A 12,913-nucleotide genomic window follows, 5' to 3' on the forward strand; every position below is an offset into this window, starting at 1 on the left:
TTAAGCTTGCTATTATGTATTAGTTCAGAAAATATATAACAGTTCTTTTGTCTTCTGGAGGGCAAACAATGACTCCTTTTAAATTTTGGATATCTAAGGATTCTATTTAAATATGTATTAGTTGAGGGACACAATGAGGTGACTCCATCGGTTAAGCATCTACTTTCAGCTCAAGTCATGATCCCCGGATTATGGATCAAATCCCACATCAGGCTCCCTGCTCAGTGGGGAACCTGCTTCTCCTCTTACCCTGCTGCTCACTCTCTCTCTGTCTCTCTGGCAGATAAATAAATAAAATTTTAAAGAAATATTTGTGATAATTGAAATTTTACTGTAACATTGGCTTTCTGCTTGGGTAGGGGCTCACTGGAATGTTCTCTTTGGGATCAAGCCATGAGACTGGTTAGCTTATAACAGTCCTTTAGTATTTGAATAAAATAGGACTCCTTAGGTAAAATTATAAGATGAATTTTTATATATAGAATCCCAGAAGAATAGTTGAATTGTATCATTATCTTACTGTGTTTGATACTATTAATTCTTTAAGGAAGAAGGAGTGTAGTACAAGTAATTGCTTTGATGTGGTTCTGTTTGGAGCATTTGAATTAAGGAACTAATGGCTCTTCTTTGGACATCTCATGGTGTGGGAGATACTTCACTAATTCTAGAGCCTTTCTAGGGCTGCAGCTCTGGGACAAAAATAGGTGGCTTGCTACCCAAACATGCCATTTTGTTTATATGTATTTGAACCTGAAAGGAGACTTCAAAATGATTCTTAACTTGAGGCTTTGAGAATCACCCTGGAACCAAATTTTCATGAAAGTTTGAGATAGCTTGTCTTTGGGAGAGCTTTATAGGAACCTGTTATGGGATCTGTAAATGAGAATATATGTTTGAGGTTTTTCTCATGATGGTAGTGTTACTGTATGTGGCATCTGACTCCTTGCATACTTTTTGGCCAAGGTAGTATCTCATAGGGGCAGCATAGTGGTATTTTTGAAAAATCAAATGTTAGAATTCTGTTCCTCTCTTGAATAGTGAAGTATTTTATTTTTAAAGTTCTGGAGGATGTGGTACTTCCAACCCAGGCATGGTGGTTTCTTCTGAATTGGCTTTTGTGTATTTTCTGCATTCAAAATGGACAATGTGGTTTACTCTCACTGTGTAATTTATTTTTTTTAATTTATTAAATCATCTTAATGACCTGTCCATGGCACATCTACACACTACCACTGAAAAAAAAGCCTATAACCTAGCTTAAAATAATTGGTAGTTTAACCGTGTTGATTTTACGTGCTTCTGTAACTCTTCCTGGAACTAACATTCCTTCTCTGAATACCAAGGGCATTATGCATGTTCCTGGCTGAAGTTCTTTTTTTCTTCTTCTTTTATAATCTGGTTCTTTTCAGCCAATCTTATTTCTTCTAAGAACAGAAAATGACCCTCTAGTGTCTGAGAATCACTGTAGATAACTAGAAAAGGGAGGAGTTGTTTTTTGTTTTGTTCTTTTGGTTTTGTTTTGCATAAGAGATGGGGAGGTCAGTTCCCTTAACTGAGCCTGTAAATATGGTAAAGGCTAGCCCCCTCCTTCTCTGAGAACAGACATCGCTATCTGTGGCTGTACTCTTTTCTGCTAAACATAGACTCACTGTGGGATCCTTTTCAATACAGTGTTTCCGTTAGCTACTCCCAATTGACTATATCTGCAATGTCCAGCATGGTGGCCACTAGCACATGTGATATTTAAAAATTAAATTAATTAAAATTAAGATAAAATTCATTTTCTCTTCAGTAGCTGCATAAGACTAGTGACTACTGTCAGTGCTAGGGTCAACACATAGAACATCATCACTGTGAAAATTTGATTGGACAGAGCTTAGTTTTGATGATCAAGAGGAAATCTAATTTGTCACTCTATCTTAGGAATCTAAGCAAAAGAGCTTTTAGGTAATGGATTATCCTAAGCTCCATGGTAGAAGAGGTCTATGTGGTCATAACTTGAGTTATAAAAACTGTGTTCTCAAAAAAGGAAAATCATTTGGAATTGGGGATGGGAGTATTTTCTGATATGACGAGTCCATTTTGACTGTGACTTTTGTATTATTCTGATACTGGTGAGTTCTCTGGACCTCCAGCTCCTCCTGTTTGCTGTGTTCTGTGCACTGTGTTATCTGCATAGACCTCCTGGATTCTCTAATTCTCTTCTGTTCTGTCCTGCTTTATTTGATGCTGATCTTAGTGGGATGGATGATTGTGAGCTGGTTTCTGCAGTGTGGTATCAAACAGGAGTCTTCAGATATCATCAATTACCCACATTTTTTCCTGCCTTCTAGTTATTAACAATAATAATAGCTACTGTTAATCAAGTATTTATTATGTATTAGTCACTGCTGTATTCTTTATGTACATTATTATTGTTGTAATCCTCATAATAATCTTATAAGGTAGGAACCAGTATTATCCTTATTTTACAGAAAAGAAATTTAATGTACAGAAAGGGTTAAATATGTGACCTGATGTCACACAGTTGACACAGCTAGGGAGACCCAGAATTACAGAGAAATTGATTCCAGGTATCTTCTCTTTTCCATTATTTTATGAAATACACTCAAATCATCATAAATGGATGATTTTTCAAACTTTTTGAAAGATACTGAATCTCTGGAAGTCATCCATTTCAATGATAACTATTAGAATCAAGCAGAGAGCTCTTTGGCTAATTTATTCCTCTCTCCTATTCTTCCTTGCCAGTCATCCTGATCATGGTCTTTTTCTCCTCCACGACTATGTACCCTGGAGCTGGCTTTGAGAAAAGCTTGTCCTGGGATCAGTAGCTCTCTAGGTCCATTCAGTCTTCACCTCAGTTCATTCTATCTTGTAGCCTCTGTGAACCTTGCAGAGGTTCACATATTTCCCTTAAATATGGTGAATGTCTGTTCTAGTATTTTCAGACAGTCAAAAAATATTTTTGAGAACTCTCAGCTCATCTCCTCTCTCTTCTCAAAGAGGAACTAGAGGACTTTTCTGAAGCAGAGCCTGGATTCCACCCTGTCTTCCGAAGCTCTGGGCTGCTCTGTAGTGCAGCGTCTTTGCAGCCTTTTTGCCCCGTTTACGTCCTGTGATTTGATTTTTAAGGAGGGTAGAACTATAAATGTCAATAATACTAATGATAGTTCCCTTAGGCATCCCAAAATTGTTTTTGGCCTTAGAAGCAGAGTGACAAAGGAACATAGAATCGCCTCTTGCTTTTTTTTTTTCTCTTTCGTTCATCGTTTCTTCTCTAATTAATTTACAGATAGTGTTTTCTGTCAAGAAGTAAACCAGGATGTTTATATCTTGAATTAAAGGGAGTATCCAGTTTGCTCTCAATATGAGTTATTTCCAGTTTCTCTAAGAGAGGAATATTCCTCCTTTCCAGAACACTTTTCCCTTTCCAGTTGTATAAAGCTAATAAGGTGACTGAGTGTGTCTGTTTTCCCCTTTAATAAAATCGATAGGAAGATTGCATTCATGTTTCTTAAAGCCTGCAGCCACTTGCGTGCTTCACCTCAAAGTTGTGATCTGGTGAGTGCCCATTGTACCACCCACCCCCTTAAGGAACTGGGTGGCTACTGGGAAAAACAATACAAGTGGGTGCACATGTTGGCACACATGGCAGAAAGATGTTTCTCTTTTCGGCCCAGACAGTGATATTTTTAGATCTCCGTCTCTTTGAGTGGGTGCAGTCGTCTTCCCTGATAAACTTCACAAGTTTAAGTGCAAAACCAGCCAGGGAATGACTCTTGGCATTGCATTCTGTGTGTATAATGAGAAGTGAGGACTGTCCTGTCTTCCTAAGGGAACTCATTTGGGTTTTGGAGGGGTCTTCTTATCCCTCAATTCCCCGTGAGCCCCCTGTGCTAGTCTCCCTGGGTGCCTATCCCACCACTTTGGATTTTCCTTGGAAGTGACCTGTTTCTGCATTTTTTAAAAAAGCACCTTATAATAGAAAACCCAGGGGGAAGGGTTGGAGTGCTTCAGTCAGGAGACTGTTGAGCTTTTGTCTCCTGCAAGCAGCCTGGCATGCCTGCTCTGTCAGAAAAGGTCGTCTGACTCAGCCACGGAAGGCTCTAGAGGCTGCCTGAGCCGGAAACAACCCCGCTGGTTTCATCAGGGTTGTGCCGTGGCCGGTGTTAGAGGGCAGCACGGTTTATACCGAGCCTCTTCTCTTTTAGCTGATTTCAGCTTTTAGTTAAAACAGTATATTTATGATTACAACTTGAATAGAATTATTTTTATGTTATTGACATTATGGTATATTTGCATATTTGCATATGAAAGACTTGCTTCATGCAGCTATTGCGTGGGTATAGCCCATGTGGGTTAAGAAGCATAATAACACATTGAACACCTGTGAACCCACCTCAGGTGAGAATTAGAAGATTGCTCGTATTCCTTCTCATCTGCCTGGGTCTCCTGTAGCCATCACCATTATCAGGAATGTGGTGTTTTATCAGTCCCTTTAAAAAAAATGTACTAAGTCGTAAGGTACGGACATATTGAAATTACTTCCCAGAGTGCTCTCCTAAGACTTGTGTGAGAAGAGGCAAGCTTTGGGAACTGTGACTTCTGGGTTCTGTGCTAATGCCTGGCACATGCCATCTCTCCTTAGGAGATTAACTGGAGGAAAAAATGGCATGTGTGCCCGTCTGCCGAGCAGACATGTGTCATTTCTGATTGATGGGTGAGGAAGGGTGAAGATTAATTGCAGTATAAATGGTATTAAAAATTTTTTGTTTTTGATGTTTGTTATGAAGAATGATGAACCTGTGCAACAGTAAACAGAAGAGGATAGTGAAGCCCCAGGAGCTCATCCCTCAGCGGCAATGACTGTCAGCCCATGGTCACGCCTGCCGCATCTACATCCCCTTGTCCCTGTTTCTCCTCCTTTATCATCTGTAAAGAAATACCAGATATTATATCTCAACCCCATTTTAAGGAGAGGCACTTTTCTAGCTTCTGGAAGTCCAGCAGTGACCAGAGACACACCCGCTCTCACAGAGCTTACAGTGCTGCTCAAGATAGACGTGCGGTATGTAAGGGAAGTGTGCAGTATGCTGTATGTTGATATGTGTGAAGGAAAACAAACAAAATGCCTGAAGAGTCACATGAAATGTCAGGAGAAGAAACTGAAGTTTCAAATAAGGGTCAGTGAAAGGCCTTCTGAGTAGAGACCCGTAGGAGGTCAGGACACCAGCTCTGCAGCTCCCGGAGTGGGAGCAGTGTAGGTGGTAGGAGTAGCGGTGGAAAGGCGTGTGGGGAAAGTATTCCTGGTGGCTTTGAGGACGAGGGAGGACCTATTCTCCCTTGTTCGTTGCAGGGTGGTAGGCTGAGGAGCCTCCCATTAAGGTAGCTTTCTCCAGGGGCAATAGCAATGTCTCCTTCTGAGGCTATGGGAAATAGGATTTGTATTTTTAGTTCACTTTGTAATAATGCCCAAGAGATGATTAGGCATAAGTCTGGCTTTAAAACTCTGAGATGAATGGAGAATGGTTCTAAGATTGGAGCCTCCTGGCTCTTGTGACTCTCTGGCCTTGTTTGGAGAACTTTGCATTGATAACTCCTCGTGAATTATCTTAGCAGAAGTGATCAAACTGGTTGTTACTTCACTTTACAATTAGAAGGTTGGAACACAGTGGATTTTAGTGACATGACTTAATCACTTCAGTGGATTCTGTGAACATTTAAATCTCCACCAAGCAGACCAATTAATGTATCCATGTTTTTAGAGACTTTGGTTATCTTCCTTCCTGCTTTAGAGAACACAGAAATGCCTGAGGGATAAATATAATTCCTTTCCTCGTAAGTGTCTTTTATTCTTAATCTTGACATTGCTAATGCCTTTTGATATTATGGCTTTTAAAGCAATGAAACTCATAACTTTTGCAAGAGACTGTAAAAAGAAAAAACAGTTATAAACAGAAAAAAATTAAAGCTTCTCTCACATAAGACAAGCACTTCTAACCAGATAAGAGACTTCATTAGACAGACTCAGTTTGGAGCACACAGTATCTTTAGGCAGGCTACTAGTGGTCACCCCTGTGAATTCATTCACACACACAAATCTCTGATTGATATGTGGAAACATGATATTTACGAGAAACTGAGTAGACTGTCAAGTTGGACATTGACAGTGTGAGACATAAGATGCTAAGTATCTCCTACTGCCCGTAAGTATTTACCTGGTAAAACTCTACTTCAGTTAGATAACTAGAATGAAGACAGCAAGAAGCTATTACTTTATCCACCTGGGCCAGTTGAATTGAACACATGACACAAATTCTTCTTTCAAAAGGGCAGGGAGGAGGCCACCTGGGTGACTCAGTGGGTTAAGCCTCTGCCTTGGGCTCAGTTATGATCTCAGGATCCTGGGATGGAGCCCCGTATCAGGCTCTCTGCTCAGCAGAGAGCCTGCTTCCCCCTCTCTCTGCCTGCCTCTCTGCCTACTTGTGATCTTTCTCTCTGTCAAATAAATAAATAAAATCTTTAAAAAAAAAAAAAAGGCAGGGTGGGGTGCCTGGGTGGGTGGCTCAGTGGGTTAAAGCCTCTGCTTTCGGCTCAGGTCATGATCTCAGGGTCCTGGGATGGAGCCCCACATCAGGCTTTCTGCTCAGCAGAGAGCCTGCTTCCCCTGTCTCTCTGCCTGCCTCTCTGCCTACTTGTGATCTCTGTCTGCCAAATAAATAAATAAATAAAATCTTATAAAAATAAAAAGGGAAGGGAGAGGTAAGAGAGCTACTTGATTCAATATAGAAAGAACAAATTACCTTCTTTCCTCCAACTCTCTTGAACCCTGGCAGAATGCAGTGGCTTGCCCAGGTGTTAACTTTGGGGATGGTTGTGGTAAGCAGTGGGTATCATTTACATTGCTTTTTGGTTATAGACCTGTTAAATTATGTAATATCTTTTTAAAAAAAAGATTTTATTTATTTATTTGACAGAGATCACAAGTAGGCAGAAGGCAGGCAGAGAGAGAGGAGGAAGCAGGCTCCCTGCTGAGCAGAGAGCCTGATGCAGGGCTCAATCCCAGGACCCTGGGATCATGACCGGAGCTGAAGGAGAGGCTTTAACCCACTGAGCCACCCAGGCGCCCCTATGTAATATCTTTTAATTTATATTTCTTTCTCTCATAGTTTTTTAGTTGTAATATTTTATTCATGCTTTACATTTCAGTTTATAATTATTACTGAACTACTCTTGAGAGAGATACCTGTAAGTTTCTTATGCTACAAATTTAGCCAGGTATGCAGTCTTTTGACAGATAAGATGATAATTTCCTTACACAGCTGAACTGACTGAACTGATCAACTCTGCTTACTTCAAAGTAATAAAGTATTTAAAGATCATTTATGATTTTTAAATACTATTGAATTTTTATGAAATGCTACATTGGTTTGAAAATATATGAATGCTAATGAAGATATATTTAATGAAGACAAATTGTAGTTTTGGCAAAAAAATAACCTCAGTAGGAGAATTACTATTATGTTAACTCTGGCCACCAAAGAAGTAGTAAATATTTTTTTAAAAAATGGACTTGGTGAATGCCTGGTGATAACTTTACTGCTTTCTTTCTTCCTTTCTTTCTTTCTTTCTTTCTTTTTTTTTTTTTTTTTTGCATACTCTTATAGATTACTAAATATAATTCTTAGACTAATGACCATTTACATCCAGAAGAATAACAGAATAGAAACATGGTTTATTGATGATAAAAATATATTAAATCAAGTGCTAATCCTGACATTTTATTTCTTGTTGCTTGGTAACAATGCAGCAGCCATGTGAGAGATTTCCATTATCTCAGGTACAATGGACTTCATTGCATTGTGGGGTAGAAATACCAATTACAGCAAGTCATTCGTATGCCATTATCCTTACAAAATTTTGGTGCTATTTTTTAATGTTAGTGCAGAGATCTTGAAAGTCATTTAATAACACATGGATGGATATTTTATTTTGATGGATTGGTGAATTTTATTCTATTTTTGGCCTTTTGATTTTGTGTCTATTTATAATTTTTGAGGATTCACAAATTTGCATTTTACCAACTTGTGCTGTATAAACTTAGGCTTTTACATTTTACTATAAGTACGTATATTCTAAAGGATGCTTCATTAACTCTAAGTGAACATTTTTTATCCATGAGCACCTAGGGAGGGGAAAAAATATCTGGGCAAAATTTTTTGCCTCATGAGAAATAATCAGGGTATATTCCTCATCCTTCTATAATACAAAACATTCCTAGTTTAGTACCTGCTTCAGGAAAAAAAACAAAACAAAACAAAACCCTGTGGAACCAGTACAATTCATGTTAAATGAAAGACTGATTTATATTTTATGTAACTGTGTATGTTCTATATACTGTTAGCTCACTGTTATTATTTAAAAGGGTTGCAGAACTTTAGCCCATGGCCTCTTTTTGTACCACACAGAGTTGAGAATGTTTTTATATTGTCAAAGGGTTATTAAAAAAAGAAGGTTATATGGCAGAGTCCACAAAGCCTGATGTATTAACTGGACTTCAATGAACAAGTTTGCAGACTCTTAATGTATATATGGTTTTCATTTCTGTAGTCTGAATATCTTAAGTGTCACTCAGTATTATTTCTAAAAAGACCCAAGGGGTTCAAGTAGAACTGAAATAGACTAATAACTGCAAAAAAAAAAAATCAATGGAAAATTAAATTGAATAATAAGAATTTGTGTGGTAGTGAAATGAATGTGCAGTTTGGCAGGTCTTTCTTGGGGCAACCATAATGAAAGGAGTATCAGATAAAACAGCTTGTGTATCTGTCCACAGTTGTTACAATTTCTTTGAAATCTCAGTGCCTTTGTCCGTAAATCTGACTTTCGTATTATCATGAATCAACGGACCATCCTATTAGAAGCATCTCACCTTGGGGCACCTGGGTGGCTCAGTGGGTTGGGGCCTCTGCCTTCAGCTTGAGTCATGATCCCAGAGTCTTGGGATCGAGTCCTGGGGTTGAGCCCTGTATTGGGCTCTCTGCTCAGTAGGGAGCCTGCTTTCTCCTCTCTCTCTGCCTACTTCTCTGCCTGCTTGTGATCTCCGTCCGTCAAATAAGTAAATAAAATCTTAAAAAAAAAAAAAAAAAAGAAAAAAAGAAGCATCTTGCCTTTTCCTGCCTGTTTGACTTGTCTTATTCCTGAGGGCTAGTTTCTTATGTCTGTAGCGCAGGCAGGTGAATGTCGGTACCTCAGGACTTCTCTAGCCGGAGCCATGCAGCTGCAGCTCCCGCTGTCTGGCTGGAGTTGGAGTCATCCTGGGTTCCTGGCATTGGGAGGAACCCTACAGCCCTGGGCTTTCATCTTCTCTGGAGCTGTACCCTTTGCTTCCCGGAGACCGGGAGGAAGAGAAGTAGAGGGTAGAGGGACTTTGGGCATGGTGAGGCTGGTTTTCTCAGCCTTTCAAAGTCTGGCTTTTAGCTTCCTGTTTTCTTTTTAGTCAGAAACACACTTAGGATTTGTCTGGTTATTTCTTAACTTGTTGGTAAGGTAAATCGAGAGATCAGGGACTAAACCAGGGCAGCCCTGTGCTTTCTTGTACAGCACTGGTCCTCAGAAGCAATAGAGAAGGCTGGAACCAGCCTTATGTATTCTGGTGACAAGAGGCAAAAGTCAGTTATGTTAGATAGATTTACTTACCTCCTCTTTCCTGTAAACAGAAGCTCAGAAAATTCCATACCTAGGCGGCATTTCTGCAGTAGCATACATTTTATATCACTTACTGTTTGTGTCATGCTGTGTGTTTTTCAAAGTACTTTCACATATATTCACTCATTTCATCTTATCACCAGATGACATAGGAGGAGAGGCACTTTTGTTACAACATTACAAAGGAGAAAACTGAGATATGGGTAGGTTTCTAGGACTAGATCACTAGGAAATTGAATGATCTAAAGAAAAAGACTCTTGGAAGACTGGTTGCAGTCCTGACTTTCCAAGCTCCATCTGCCATTGGCAGGCTATGACGACTACCAAGGCTTTATTTTTGAGATGCTTATCAGTAAAAACTGTAAAATTGAAAATGTAGGTAGGTAGGTGTGTGGGATTTTAAAGGAGGTAGGACTTCAGCACAAATGACAGGGTCATGGTTGTAGCATGGGTCCTGTGTGTGGAATGAGTTTTACGATGGCGTGAAGGGAGGCAGGGTGACTAGTGAGGAGATGACTACACTGTCCAGGCAAGAGGTGATGGTGGAGTGCAGGTGGGAAAGGGAGGTGGAATAGAGGTAGACAGTATTATGGGAGAGGACTCCATCAGACTTGCTGACTCACTGGTTATGGGGTGCTGGGTAGAGGAAAGGCAGAGATTAAAATAACTCCTCGACCTGACTAGAGCAGTGGTGTGCCACTTCCTGAGATAGGAAACCTGGCAGAAGGGGAAACAAGGGTTCTGCTAGGGGCAAGTTGGCTTTTTTAGGCATTCAGGTGGTAACTTTACAGGTGTCCCTGGACACGTATGTACGGTGCTCAGTGAAGAGGTCTGGAAGGGGTTATGCTATTGGGAATGATCTACATGTATTTGATAATTAGTCATGGAATGGGGAAGACCCCATAGCGAAAAAAGTCCTGGGACTAAGCCCTTAGGAGTCTCAGAGTCTCAGAGTCTCTTTGTTTTTGTTATTACTTTTTATGAACAGAATCTGAGATTCAGAATTGTATCTTTGTCTCTCGCTAGCATTGTGACTTGGGACACATTACTTTAGAATTTGGGCTTCTTTGTGGCAAAGGCCATTTGAATATATTTTCTAAACCTCTCAAGTGCTATGTGCTCACCTTGATCCCTCCTGCTGCTTTAGTCAGTAAACCTCAGATGACTGCTAGTGTTCTCATTGACCCAGTGAGGATGACTTTGGAACTCTGTGTAGTGGGTGGCAGCTGGCAAGGCTCACCGTCCTTATCCTTGCCATGTCTTCCAAATTTCTTGAGATCAAGGGAATGAAAATTCCATAACATCTCCAATTTCTAAAATCTTAACCTAGTTATCAAAAAACTAGCCTAGATTGTACTTCAAATATATTGTTAACTTTAATCTTCAGTAAATTATGTAATATTTAAGGCTTATAAAAATCAACCTGAATATGTTGATCTTTTCATTCAAACTGTGATGACTTTTAAGGGGAACGTCATGGGGGCGCCTGGGTGGCTCAGTGGGTTAAGCCGCTGCCTTCGGCTCAGGTCATGATCTCAGGGTCCTGGGATCGAGTCCCGCATCGGTCTCTCTGCTCAGCAGGGAGCCTGCTTCCTTCTCTCTCTCTCTCTGCCTGCCTTTCAGTGTACTTGTAATTTCTCTCTGTCAAATAAATAAATAAAATCTTTAAAAAAAAAAAAAAAAAAGGGGAACGTCATGGACACCTTGAAGAAAGGAAGGTTCTTATAAATCTGTCAATAGCATAAGTTGCATATGCTCAAAAATTGATGACCTGTCTTAGCTGTCAGGTTTTAAATGAAGCGTTAGTTAGTGACATACTTATCTCTTTTTGTACTTTGGTCCGAAGATTTCAAATACTTTGACTTGGGTTGAAAACTGAAGTTTGTTCCCTGAGGAAATTGGCTTGTGCTGACTATCCAGCTTGACTTCTTTTGAATGAAAGTAACATTAATTATTCTTTTGGAAACAGGAGAAACAAAATGAATACAGAGGGACTCAGATATTCATGGATGATTTATGTTCACCCATGGGCACACCACTGCCTGCAAACACCAGAGGGACTAAGTGTTTAAAAATAGATACTTTCCATATTCCTTAGGATGGAGCACACGGTTACATAGAAATAAGTAAGACTGCAGGTGTGTTTTCAGTGCTTCCTTATGAAGGCTTTGCCTTATTGAATTTTTACAAACTCATGAAAAAAAAAGTATGTCTCATTTTGTTTGTTTTTAGAGGAAAAGGTTTGAAACAGTTGCTTAATTTGGGAAAAATAATGAAAGATTAGAAAACAAGTTATTAGAATGACTTAACTGCTAGAAAGTAATGGTGTTCTGCTCTGTGGTTCATTCCATGACAAAACCAAGACCAATCAGGTCCAAGAATGTAGGTCAATTCTTCCATTCAGAAACTTAACATTAGGACATAGTTTCTGTCACTAAATAACTAAGTCCACATTTAATTGCTTTGAAGAGAATTTTAGTTCCAAATCCTATGGGAGGGAATTTAAACAGGAATGTGAAGAACTCTGGTATCTTTTTCATGCTTTCTGTGAAAAGGAGCTGGGTTATTCACTTAAAGAAGCTATTTTAGTTTCCTTAATAATTGGGGGGAAAGGATACAGGTTTTGCCTTGTGTTGTGAAAAAATTCTTTTCAGTTTCGAATTTCATTTTAGATTTTGGAAAAGCTTTGCTGGCATAGACAAAACTTGGGGAAGAAAAATTCATCGTTACCAAACTCAGAAAAATAACAGGTTGACTATTAAAAGCTATGGGATTAAAGCTGTTGAATTTGAAAGTTTTTGTATAATTTAAATTTCTCTCAGTTTGAGGAAATTTATTCGTCATTCATTTTGAGAGTTGGCATCTCAGAAGTGGAATTAGACCTTTAGAAATAAAGGAAGTATTAAATAGAATTTTAAAAGCAGTTCTATAAATTCATTCCTGCTACAAAAGGGTTTTTAGCCAAAAACTTATTAACTTTTCTCCCAGTGCTTTTGGCATTATGTTTGCATCCAAGAAGTTTTTATTTTTCTTCTTTCTTGGTTCCTATTTTTTAGTATACAGAGTAGCATTTTACATGCAGATTGATGAGAACTAGGTTTTATAAAAATGTAGGAAAATAATAGAATGGAAAGCTTTTCTTCATGAAATTCATTCCTAGGAAGTAGAAGGGGCCATAGAATGGTCTAAGTAGAATGAATAC

General features: G+C 39.1%; 1 protein-coding gene across 2 annotated transcripts in view; it reads left to right on the top strand.

Annotated features, from left to right (window-relative positions):
* Positions 1–12,913, top strand: part of OXCT1 (3-oxoacid CoA-transferase 1) — a 123,015-nt gene that overhangs the window by 28,550 nt on the left and 81,552 nt on the right. The window lies entirely within an intron of this gene.

This window comes from Mustela nivalis, assembly GCF_964662115.1.
Source record: "Mustela nivalis genome assembly, chromosome: 3".
Classification (NCBI taxonomy): domain Eukaryota; kingdom Metazoa; phylum Chordata; class Mammalia; order Carnivora; family Mustelidae; genus Mustela; species Mustela nivalis.